Raw genomic sequence first — 10,254 nt, forward strand, 5'->3', positions numbered from 1 at the left:
CTGGTAATTCGGTCCAACGTTCAAATCCCGGCTAACGGGCTGGCTGAATGCGTGTTTTCTTGATTTTCCGCATGTGTATGATGTTTGCAGTATCTTCTGGATGCATGCGTGAATAAAGCGGGTGCAGCTCGCGCAAAACCGTTTAACGCTGGTAGTTCGGTCCAACTTTCGAATCCCGGAAAACAGACTGGGTCCATGGGTGTTTGGGTGATTTTACGTATGTGTACCGTGTATGCAGTATCTTCTGGATGCATAGGTGAATAAAGCGGATGAATCCCGCGAAAAACCGTTGAACGCTGGTTATTCGGTCCAACTTACGAATACCGGCTAGCGGGTTGGCTGCATGGGTGTTTTCGTGATTTTACGCATGTGTATTGTGTGCGGAGTATCTTCTGGGTGAATACGTGAATAAAGCAGGCGTAACCCGGTCAAAACCGTTAAACGCTGGTAGTTCGGTCCAACTTTTGAATCCCGGCCAACAGGCTGACTCTATATGTGTTTCAGTGATTTTCCGCATGTGTATTGGGAATGCAGTATCTTCTGGATGCACAAGTGAATAAAGCGCGCGCAAATCCGCTGAACACAGGTAGTTCGGTCCAAAGTTCGAATCCCGGCGAGCGGGCTGCCTGCTTAGGTGTTTTCGTGATTTTACGCATGTGTGACGTGTATGCAGTATCTTCTGGATGCGCACGGGAATAAAGCAGGGGGAACCCGCGCAAAACCGCTGAACCCTGGTAGTTCGGTCCAACTATGGCATAACGGTGATATTTAACATAGGAACTCTTATACACGTCAACAATTAAAAGCGGGCTTGCCCGCTAGTTATTAATAATTTCCGTATTTGTTAACAATGACAAATACGGAAATTTAAGTTCCAAAAATGAAAACATCATTGCGATTTTTGTTATTCCAGTCATTCTGTATTTTAACTGAGTATTTAAAATGTCGAGAGCAGCATAAAAAACTGTTACTTTAAAAGACATTTCGGAATTTTCAAGCCTGTTATCCTCACATAACTCATCAATATTTTCTTGTTTTTATTTTCTTCTATTTTTCAAATTTAGTTTCTATGTCCCATTTATTTTATACACAAAAATTTGTATATTTGTATTTTTGTGAATATACAAGAATTGTATATTCAAAACTCTGCTTCTTTCATAATGTCTTCAAACTTCTTTCTCATATCTTGCATATTAATAGAACGGCTTTTTACATGTTGGTGAGCTCCATTCAAGTCGATTGATTTTCGATTGTCGTGTCGATTGATTGATTGATAGATCCTGCAGATAGAGCGCAGGACGTGTTTAAAAAATTTTGTTTTTAATTTTTGGCATTTTGCCAGAAATGTTTAATAATTTGTAGTTAAGCTCATCGACACAACGTATATTTCAAGATGAGAACTCACACTCTGTCACATGGATTTTAAAAGTAGTACACATAAATACTTGTTTTATACTTTCCTAAACAAGTATAACGTTTAGTTAAAATAAAGTTGTATGAAACAAGTTTTGCGTACTTTGCAGAGAAATGCGCAAAACTTCATTTAATGAAAATAGGTTTGTGGTGGATCAAAAAGCAAAAATCAGTTAGGAAATGCGGATATATTTTAGGAGCATTAATATTTATGATTATTGTTATCTGCTTTATTTGCATCTTGAAAAACTGTTAATGCCTCGGAAATTAATGACCTCAGATTTCCAGTTTTTACGCTGCTTATAAATTAAGCAGTATCAATTTTTTTATCTATCTATCATTAATTTATTTAAGACAAAAATATAAAAAAAATAAATATAATGTATGGGAACATATATTAACGGAAGCTATTTATGTCTTAGAAAAGTTATGCAGTGGTTCTGAAATGAAAGATAGTAACGTACAAAGGGATTATATGAGTGAAAATCGCTTCATTTATTATTAAAACGTATTAAATAAATTTTTTAATTTGCGAAAATTATTGAAATATTGTAATAACGGGGGAGAATTCTTTTCTGAAATATTCCATTCGTTTGTGTGGTGAAAATAGCAATGTAATTCGCGTTCTTTCAAATGTTGAAATGCAACTTAAAACTATTAGGTCCAACGCTGCCATTGATATGCTTAATATTTTCAGTAATTAATTTATCGAAATTTACGAAGTAGTATATACTTTTAGTTGTGTGATACCATTTTTATTATCATTATTATATTATTATTGACGGTTTCACGTACTGAATGCTGTAGAAAGTAAATTAAAAGCAAAAGTAAAGTAAATTGTAAAATTTAATTTCAAATAACAATTAGAAAGGCGTTCTTGCCCTCCCGCTTATTAGTGTAAATAACAGAGAAAAAATCTATCTGCCTTTAACTTTGCCGTTTGGTAATGTCAATCGTACTTCTAAATCCAAACTTTTTCTGTCCCTAACCATGCCTCTTCGTGCGACTGCACAGGTTGCAAGTACTGTCGTTTATTACATTGTGAGAACTATACATTTAAACCTGCAATTTCTTCCTTATTTAATGATAGTAAGAGATTCAAGATATGAAAAAAATTAAACGCTACGGAATGACTTGCAAAGTTCATTCCAAATTAAGTATCAGAATCCTGCCTAGTTACTTCTCTGATTTATAATTTTCGAGTTGTGATTGCAAAAAGAGGAACATTTCCTTAAAGGGTGGGTCGCCTTTTTATTTGCGTACGCTCCGATCAAGTAGGAGACACCGAATTTACATACATTAATTTATTATTTACATTAATAATTTATCATTTATTTAATTATCCGTTTTAATTCTAAAAATAAAAATGAAAAGCAAAAGGGAATTTAAATTTTTTTTATTGAAACTCCAATTACGAACAATATATGTAAAAAATGAAAAGCAAAAGGGAAAAACATAAAAATAATAATTAATCTTCTTATTATATTTAATTATCCGTATATATGTAAGAAATGAAAAGCAAAAGGGAAAAAAACATATAAAAATAATAATTAATTACATTATTATTTATTTATAATTATCGGTTTTAATTCCCATTTAACATTATTATCGGTTTTAATTCGCATTTAACATTATTATCGGTTTTAATTCGCATTTAACATTATTATTTATTTATAATTATCGGTTTTAATTCATATTTACCATTATTATTTATTTATAATTATCGGTTTTAATTCGCATTTATGCATTATTATTTATTTATAATTATCGGTTTTAATTCGCATTTAACATTATTATTTATTTATAATTATCGGTTTTAATTCGCATTTAACATTATTATTTATTTATAATTATCGGTTTTAATTCGTATTTACCATTATTATTTATTTATAATTATCGGTTTTAATTCGTATTTACCATTATTATTTATTTATAATTATCGGTTTTAATTCGCATTAATTCGCATTTATGCATTATTATTTATTTATAATTATCGGTTTTAATTCGCATTTAACATTATTATTTATTTATAATTATCGGTTTTAATTCGCATTTAACATTATTATTTATTTATAATTATCGGTTTTAATTCGCATTTAACATTATTATTTATTTATAATTATCGGTTTTAATTCGCATTTAACACTATTATTTATTTACCTACGCTCCGATCAAGTAGGAGGAATGCTTTACTTTCAGTTTTGAATAAATTTATTACTATTTACTGCAGCTTCAAGGTGCTCTAAACATAATTTTCGAAGTAAAAACTTGATAGTTATGTTGATTATTAGACTTGCATGAAAAAATTAGTATTTGATCTAAAATACCTTAAATTATTTGAATTATATTTTACTAAATCATGTATTTTGATATAACTAGCTAGTTAAAAAAATTAAAATTGTAAATGTGCAGAAATGCTTATATAAAACCAAGAAATTGTTTATATTTTTGTTGCTTTTTCCCTTGTAAATTAATTATATATATATATTACACTCTGGGGAGTCAGCACCCTGCTGAATTGTAGTAAACGGGACGTCCAATCTACTAGACCATCAAAGATGCAGATTTGGATTTTCTATTTCATAGTTATTGAAATCATAATGGTATGTTTGTTTAAATTAGTACTGTTTATGAATGTGATAAAAATAAATTCTGATAAGCTAAGAAATGATTTATTTTCTATTAATTATGAACTGTAAATAATGTAACCAATTTTCTTCATAGTATTTACTAAAAAATTTTTTGTTAAAAGGGAGGTAGTCTTATTTATACAATTCTTGCAGAGATACCAAGAAATAAAACATTTCAGGTATTTTCACTCAGTATATCTTGATGTGTAAAATCGTGTTGTTCAATGCCATATTACTTTTCCACAGGAAAGTAATTTTATTGATCTAACATCTGCATAAATCAAACTTTTTAAAGAATGATTACAGTTTCTAAGCTAACTTAAAATTTTCAGATTTAGAAAATGTATGTTTAATTTAGCATTAGTTTTCCATGGAATAGAAAAGGTTTTCAAAATGTTCAGTTATTAGAGGGAAATAATATAAATGAGATTGTCCTGATACAGTTTCAGCCGGAAATGAAACTGAATTTTCGGATAGTGAAGATTTCATTTAAGAATTTTAATAAAACTGATTAATGTAAATCCTCTGCATTTAAAAATTCTAATAAAACTGATTAATGTAAATCCTCTGCATTTAAGAATTCTAATAAAACTGATTAATGTAAATCCTATGATTCATGTAGGTATTCTTCTGTTATCAGGACCAGATTCAGAAATGTGTGTTTATATGCATGCATTTTTAAATGTAGGTGCTCGTGTGTGCATGTATATATTCTTTATGTATGTATGTGTATACTTTACACATATATGCGCATACATGCATATACACATGCTTACATATCTACAGTGGAACCCCGAGATATGAGTTTAATTCGTTTCAGCATTCAACTGGTATGGCGAATTTCTCGTATCTAGAAACAAGCTTCCCCATTGAAAATAATGGAAATTCAGTTAACCCGTTCCACACCCCAAAAAATATCAACATTTTAAAATCAAGTCAATTTTTCCTAATAAATAACACTGGTAAATAATATAACAATAGTTTAACTTTGTTACCAACATTTTAACTCCTTCTCATTAATCCACACCAACAACAGCTTCTCAACATCTAGGAGTACTTTTATAGTGCTTGGAAGAAACGATAATTCCTTTGGCTGCATCAGGTTTCTTAATTTCTTCCTGCTTCTTCAGAATAGTATAGATTTTCGATGTTGAAAGGCCGCAAGTCTTTGCCAATTCCGTCACCATGCTTATGTTTATCTATGATTTCTTTCTTGATATCAGCGGCCATGGCCTCCTTATTTTTCTTTGCAGCACTATCTGAGGCAACAATCTTCTTGCGAGGCATCTTGAAATAATTATTTTCACGTTAAATGTCAAAACAATTAACTTACAAGTGCACAAACACGTATAACTGTTCAAACTGTTCCTACCAAATGTTAGAGTCCCTAGTGTGGGATTAATACTCTCTATCTTAGTGCCCTCTATAACCTATGTTAGGGTTAACCTGTATAACCTACAAGGATTGCCAGTTTAGGCGAGATATCTAGGTAGTCATCATAATACGTACCTTACTTTTTATTATTTTTAAATTAAATTGAAAGTAATAAACTAGTTTTCAAGAATGAAGTTAAACTAGATTTGCATTCAACTCTGGTTTATTGTGTTAATGATGTTTTGCTGTAACAAATATGAATTTTTTGTTTAAGTATAATAATTTAAAATGTTTTTTCTAGAGAATGAAGTACTGCCACTAAGGTAAAGGTGCTAACTTGCAAGGTAATTTTCTATTCTACATTAACTCAATCTTTATGTCCTGTTACAGATATATTGGCAGAAATAATGAAAACCTGACATTCAAAAAGAAAAATAATAACGTTGAATGTAGTATATTAGATGGTTAACTGCGGTTTGGCAGCTCATTAATAATCTTACACATATTGAGTACGAATAACTTTGACAATTACCGGTATTTTCAATAGTATAAAATTAGGCAAGAAAGCAGCTTTAGCTTAGCACCGATTTTAAGTACAACAACTCTCTTACCAATATTGGTTTGACGAAGGTAAAATATAATTGAATTTAATAAGTTGGAAATACTGTCTGTCTTTCCATGAGTTAAAAAATAATTTCAAATAAAATTTCTTTTTTCAGTTTTTCATGTTATTTGTTTAATGTTATTGTAATCTGATTTATCATATTTAGTCACATATTCCATCCCTCTTTGCACTATAGTATATAATTCAAAGGACTTATCAGTTTCAGCAATATTTTTTTTTACCAGTATACATTTTTACCATAACTCTGTTTCTAAATCATATCCTGAAAAATTAAGGAGTAAAGTACACAAAGAAGGAAAATATGCAAGTAAATAATGGCATTTAGTGTGGTTTATGTGTCTAATATTTGTACTAGATTGTAAAAGTTATAAAATTCTATTAGCTTTTTAAAATTATTCTTTTTTAAATTGAGATGCTTCTTTGCACCCAAATGGTTAAAGCCCTAGTGTGACTTTGGTACTTTGATCTAACTTCTATTCCTAATAAATAATCCATCTGCATACAGTTTACTCAATTTCTGCCATGTGTAAGGTAAACAATATTAGCTTTTTTTTTAATATATCTTTTACAACTATTCCATCAGGTAAATTTCTTTCATATTTTGCCTTAATTGAGTCATCCTGCTAATTAAGAATTTAAAGTTAATATGTTAAGTTTTTGTGTGTATAATTCATTTTAAGTATGTGCAAGCAAATGCATACATTAACAGTTACGTAGAATTATGTTTTGGGTATCAAATTCAGAAATTTTGGGGCTGTTTTTAGAAGATTTATTAATGATTTATACTATATTAATATTGGTAAAAAAATTCTGTGGCTTTTATATGAGAGTATATATCTTAAAATAGCTGCATGATATGGTAGAGGTAAAAAGCTTCATGTGGATCATAAATTAATATTATGTGGGAATTTTTCATTTATTTAATAAAGAAAATATTCAAGCCACAGTTAAAAGTTTTTCACTGGATTATTTGCATACAAAGTTTGCAGCAAATATTTCCTGCAACAGAAGTGACAATTTTTAGTGCAACAGAAGTGACAAAATTTAGTTAGTGTAAGCAGTAACTCTATTTTGAGATGTTAAACAGGAAGGCAAATTTTTGAATTTAAATTGATTTTTGAAGGAAGACTTCATTTAGTCTTGCTATCATTCTACGTGGCTCTTAACTTTTTTATGGTATTTATAATTTTATTGTTATTCAGCTTTCTGTTTGCTTAGAATGCACATGAATGTAGACTTGAAATATTTTATATTGCAAACTGAGATGCCATTGTTATCATAAAGATTTTTGCTCTGATTTTGGAGGAATTTACTGATAATACTTTTGATTGCGTATTGGTTTCCAGTTTATTGAAATGTGTAAAATAGCCTGTTAATGCATATACGTATGTTAATGACATGTATATGTTTATGAAGTATTCTGTTATATGTATATAGTGTTGTGATTAGTTTTCTGCTTACTCTTTATTTAAGAAAAAGTTATCTGTAAGAAAACGAATATTCTTTACTATATGTAGGAGTAAAATTGAAAAGGCTAATGCAATATAATTAATACAAAATTAAGTAAGTCATGTACTTAAATACTAAAGACTTTCTCAACCTTGCAGTTCTAAACAAATCTTAAGTATTTTTTACTTGAAATTATAGGCATTGTGTAAGGTATATAATTGAAGCTTACTGTGTGATAGTATGAAATTAAATTTTTAATTACTGAAATGTAAATTTTTAAATATGAAATACTCAGTGCATTTTATATGCATCTTTTAATACTTCAACTATATTTAAAAACTGAAAACATCTGAAGTGTGAAATTATTACAGATTTTTCTTTTTCTTGTTTAGGAGCTGTTCTCAAAACATTGGGTGACAAAGAATTCACTTTTACAAAAATCGAGCAGGATATTAAAGACAGCGAACTATGGAAAAAATATGGCGAAGCTACATGAAGTCTATGTGGAATTTTATTATTGAAAAAAATATGCTCTTCAGATTTAATGTTAGTTTTTATTGTTTAACAGTAATTGCAGTTTTCGAATACCTGTAAAATAAACCTAATTCTTAAATTAATTTCATGTGTATTTCTTTTGCAAGTATTACAGTTCATAATACTTCAAACAACTTGAAATTTTAGACTTGTTAATTTATGTGGGATATGTTCATAATAAATTTATAATTTAAATAACTCATTGTCATCATATGAGCATAATCTAAAATGCACAGCATTTGACAACAAATTAATAAAAAATTAGCCAACTTCTAATTGCTTTCTTTTATCCAGTTACCTCTTTTTAAATCATTTAATACCATAAAGTTATTTGATGAAAAAAAAATAATTGGTATGTGCACATCAACATGTATATTTATAATGATGTTATAGAAAAAGTCACGAGATAAATATTTAAAAACTTAAATATTCCTAAACAAATTAACTTTTTAAAATTTTATCTGGTATATAAGATAAAATAAAGAACATATTTAGGTAATTTTGAATTTGCATAATTTTATGAACTTATTTATGAAATTAACAGATACATTGTAAAAGGGAACTTTTTAAAAATACCTCAGTAAAGCATTTCTTTTGTAGAGGTGAACTTTTAGTACTGATCTAATATATTTATAAGATTTTAAACTGAAAAAGACAACAATAATAGATTACAATACATTGCAAGATTGACTGATAAATGCAAAATTTTTACATATCATAATTATGTGTGTAATTAAAACAGAAGTTACTCGATTAACTTGCATGCAAATTAATATTTTCTTTAACATGTTTGGGATAAACTGAATTTTCATAAATAAATATGTATAGATTTGTGTATTATCTGAAGATATGAATGAAATATTTGTGACATTAAACATTCATCTTCAAGGAAATTAACAAAGTCAACTTGGTAAACTATTGGAAAAGGTAAGTTTTCTACAATTTCCTGGTCTATATTTAACAATTTTAAAATTTAGCACACTCATTCAAATAATCTAAACGTATGATGTTTTCTTTTGTGCTACATTCGTTTACTGAATTTGTTAATTAACTATATTGTACTTTAGATAGAAATTAACGTAGATATTCCCTGTATTTTACGGTACAAAAACTTATATATTTGATAATAATTGACCTAAATCTTCCCTGTTTTCTTTGCATATACGAATGACTTTGGTAAAAATTTAGTCCGATGTCTTCTCCTCTTTACTGTGTATAAGTGCACATTTTTGGTAAAAAATTTGCATAAATCTCCAATTACCTATTTACTGCATTTTTCGTAAAATGTGCTTATTTTAATCTCTTATTTTTTTATATAAATCTATGCAAAAATGTTCTGCATATTATGATTAAAAGATAAAATTAATATCAAATTTTTACATATCCACCTTTTAGGTATGTACAGCAATATGGAATATATATAACTGGAAAATTTAAATGCAAAAAAATTAATTTCTATTCAAAAATTACATAACACTAAAAGGCTGAAAATCACTTTTAATATTTCATTTTAAAGTGACTACAAAATATGCAATAAATTTTGTAAACCTGAGTTCTATGTTTTAAATCAATTAATGCTATTGTTCATTTACATGGCATAAGAAAATGTCCTTCAGAAAAGCAAATAATTTATTTAAAGTGTTATTTAGTAAACAACTGTTTGCTACAGTTTTTTACTAAATTTAAAATTATGAAATTACGGGGAATATCTACCTTAATTTTTACCTAATATATACGTTTATATACAGTAAAAAATCGGGGAAATTTACGTAAATTTTTACTAAATATATACGCATACGTGAAGCAAAAATTTGAGATTTACGTATATGCGATAAATATACGTAAATTTTTACTAAAAATATACGTAAATCCCTGAAATTTACGTATATTATACGTAAAAGTTGCGAATGAACAGTAGTCTCTCGCGTAAATATACCTAAATTTTACGTAAAAGTTACGTATAGTAAAACGTAAAAATATACGTAAATATTTAGTAATTGCCACTGGACACTTTTTATGATATTTTTACGTTCAACTTGAACGTTTTTTATACGAAAGGCCATTCGTAAATTGCACGTATTTTTCTCGTGCAATTTACGAATGCATGCTGCCTGGGTAGAAGTCAGTAAACATAAAATTTCGTAATAATGAACTTGTATAATGAGGAGTGTCACAGAATTTCCATCAGGACTTTGGTTTTTCCCAATAGAACCTTCAGAACAACCAGAA

At 28.4% G+C, this 10,254-nt stretch overlaps 1 long non-coding RNA gene across 2 annotated transcripts; it reads left to right on the forward strand.

Annotated features, from left to right (window-relative positions):
- Nucleotides 1-3,323: 3,323 nt before the first annotated feature.
- LOC146996624 (uncharacterized) lies at nt 3,324-8,108 on the forward strand. Of its 2 annotated transcripts, XR_015042365.1 has the most exons (3): nt 3,324-4,016; nt 5,719-5,761; nt 7,884-8,108. It is a non-coding gene; the product is annotated as an uncharacterized LOC146996624 (long non-coding RNA). The 2 variants fall into 2 exon arrangements; XR_015042364.1 differs by lacking the exon at nt 3,324-4,016 and having other exon boundaries at nt 4,023-5,761.
- Nucleotides 8,109-10,254: the final 2,146 nt, after the last annotated feature.

Source organism: Stegodyphus dumicola, chromosome 7 (genome assembly GCF_044657685.1).
Source record: "Stegodyphus dumicola isolate Sdum_Otavi_A_Nest chromosome 7, ASM4465768v1".
NCBI classification, from domain to species: Eukaryota; Metazoa; Arthropoda; class Arachnida; order Araneae; family Eresidae; genus Stegodyphus; species Stegodyphus dumicola.